Here is a 3,323-nt window from a genome sequence, read left to right on the forward strand (position 1 = left end):
GGGGATGTGGGAAGTGAAGGGATACTATCATTTTTTACTGGCAAGACAATGAAACAGAGGTCAGATAAATCACTGTGGGGAAAAGGTTCATGCGCACCTAAAGGGTGCATCTTCTGCCACTTCTTTATCAACTGACAACAATCACAAACCTTTGTGTACGGTACAGGCAGGTAGAGAACCAGTTCATATAAGTGCTGGATTTAAAACAGAATCCTAGATAAAATAGGCCAAATTTCAGGGCACAGTGTTTAGACTCTATAGAGGTACTAGATCTAATGCACATTACCTAAAGCACATTAACTGAACATGTAGACGCACCCTATTCCTTGTAAATATTTTAAACTAAACCAGAAGAAACAAGAACCCTGCTTGCTCATGATAAAAGGCAATACAAAAATATATTAATATGTTAAATGGTTTGGCTGAAGCATTATATAACATATCCAAGGACTTCCCTCTTTTTATATAGCTTTTCTTGGAAAGCCAGGTCAAAAGCCTTTGGATCTTGGAACTCAAGCCCTAGTTTAATTCCTCGCAACACAGCAACTCTATAAAGTGTTCTGCATCCTAAGGAGGGTCAACGCTTGGTGAGAACACCTAGCTACCACATGGTAGCTAAATAAATAGCACCAGCGCTCAGAATTAAAAAAAAAACATTGGGAGAGTTTCCAAGCAGTCTCAAGGTGATCAACAGCTAAAAAACTACTCATCTTAAATCACTTGTGGTTTCTATGTAACCCTACACTGTTTCTAACAAAATCAGTATTACCATGTGTATATAATTTACTCTTATTTTAACAGTATAGCATTAAAATTAAGTTTATTAGAATTTAGTTTAATTAGAATTATTTTAACAGTATAGCATTAGAATTAGTGTGCGCCACTACAGTATGCCCATAATAACCTTGTTATTGGACGGTATTTTAAAATAACTTGATAAAGCACATTGGGTCTGGAGGGCACGCGGGTGAGGTGGGAGAAGAGCAAGAGGAAGAAACAAACATAATCCCAATGTTCTTCAAGAGGCATTTAAAAACAATTTTACAGGAAACTAGTGCCATATTTTCATAATACAATATATTTCACCCCATCACAATAGACTTCTGAACCACACACTTAAATTTCTTTCAGTAGTTCTTCTTCCTCTTCAATTCTAAATATCTGTTTTGGGGTCAGCCAGAAGTGTCAGTGATTTGTATAACTACAGCTGTCTCTTGCGGGGGGGGGGAGGTTTAGCATTTACTGAAAAATGCAGGTTGGCTACTCAGTGTAGTAACCATCTTAATCCGGAATTTTTGGAATTAATAATAATAATTGTTACTGTAGACCTAAATCAAGACTCAAGAGACTCATGTGTGCTAGGTGCTGTACATAAATAAAGAAAATCTTGGCCTCGGAGAGCTTACAAAGGATTACAGACACAAGAACATCAAGAGCACTGAGATCCAAGCCATCTTTATACTGAAACAAAACGAAATCCTGACCCAGACCTCTATAAACATTGGGCATGTTTGGGCCAGGAGCTAAATTATACAGCTCAGATATCTATAGTCTTGTGAAACTGTTTCTCAGATATATGTTCCATAAAAGAAGTCCTAGAGGCACAGTTTTCACCATGAGAACGAAAGGTGCTATATACAGTGGGATCAAAAACATGCTCTCACTAGGATTACAGAACAGTTGACGTGGCAGAAGCCGATACGCGTTGTTTTTGCTGTAACTTATGGTTTAAAAACCCAACTACAGAGTAGCCCAGAGGAAGTAAGGCTCTGACCCTGCTAAATCAATTTAACTCCTCACACAGGTAAGTCACCATGTGCATTTGCAGAATTACAGTGCTAGTGAGTAGCACAGTTTTGGGGAGAAAGTTTGTCCAACAGCATGGTTCCCGGGGAAAAAAATCCCTCTTCACAGGGATCAAGGAAACCATACGTGTTCCATCACAGCTGTAGCTATCATGTTACTGGTCCCAGTGTGAACAAGGCTTAGAAGTCTGTCATAGCTTGACAGCTCATCGCCATTGTATTATAAATAACTTTCAAAGGCAGGATTGGAGACGGGAACCAAAAAAACATCTCCCCCCGCCCTTGCTCAGAACAATCTTTTCAAAAGCAAAATGACCTTTTCTTCAGTAGGATGTGCACGCATAGCAAGAATGTCATTTGTTAAGGAAGCAATCCCTTTTCAAACAATTCCCGTGCACACGCCCCCTCTGCAAGTCAAAAATCTCTGCTTTACATCACACCCAAGAGCTTTTAAATGACATCTCCTTTTTCCGGGATGGAAAAATCACAGTCAGCATTTGTATATAAATATTATTATACAGTTTGGATCTACAAGCCAGGAAACAGAGCGTGCTGCATGACAATGCGCTAAGAATTCCTGGCTGTATTTTTTTGTTTGTTTGTTTGTTGGGGGAGGGGGGGGATTAAGATGGGAAAAACCAGAACTATTTGTACAGCAAGTTCACTGTCACACATGACATCCTGCTTACAGCAGCCTGCAGTTCAGACAACAAAAGGGGAGGGAGGGGGAGAGGAAAAACCAAAGATACAGAACAAAGCAAAAAAAACCCCCAAAAAACAGTACTGCTGCTTATACTCTTCAGTATGACAAATTAACTCAAGACAATGCAAATGTTCAGTCCCAGCCAGTGGGGTTGGATAGGTCCTCTCCTCCCACCTCTTGCTGGTAGAGAATGTTCTGCAAATCGTGATGTTTTAATCAGGAGTGTCAGTCATTTCAATTTGTTTAAAAATGATGCAGATGAAGAGTCCATATCCAGCTGCATTCATTGTAAAGTAATCTCTCTCAAGAATAGAGGTACATTGTCCTGAACTACAGGCCTGTACTTAGCCTGTGGCTAAAACCAAGTGTGGCATCAGAGTAATATGTGAAAAATCTTCTTTCTACTTATAAGAGTGGTGCTTAGCAGTCACAGTCCCCTTAGTGACTCACAATAGCATTGGGGGATTCAGAACTTAAAGTCCTTTATCAGGAGACTTTAATCTTCCCTTGCAGGAAGACAGCTGATATGCCAGTACTGTGGGTCTTTTCCCCTCTCTAAATGACAAATGAAACAGCCAGAAGCTGCAAGCTCTTGCTTCCCCCTGTCCAAAAAAAGATAATAGGATTAGAGAGAACTATTTCATCTAATTCTATCTAGTCCTCCCATTTCATTAATTATACTTTTTACCAAATTACTAGAAATTCATCAACATGTCCTGCTGTAGCTTCCTAGCCATCCATAGATAATGGCTTGCTTTTGAAAGCCACCTATATGTATATGAGCTCACTATCCTATTTAACAATGAAAACAAAAC

The sequence above is a fragment of the Crocodylus porosus genome, unplaced genomic scaffold (genome assembly GCF_001723895.1).
Source record: "Crocodylus porosus isolate Cpor-Errol unplaced genomic scaffold, CroPor_comp1, whole genome shotgun sequence".
In the NCBI taxonomy this organism is placed as follows: domain Eukaryota; kingdom Metazoa; phylum Chordata; order Crocodylia; family Crocodylidae; genus Crocodylus; species Crocodylus porosus.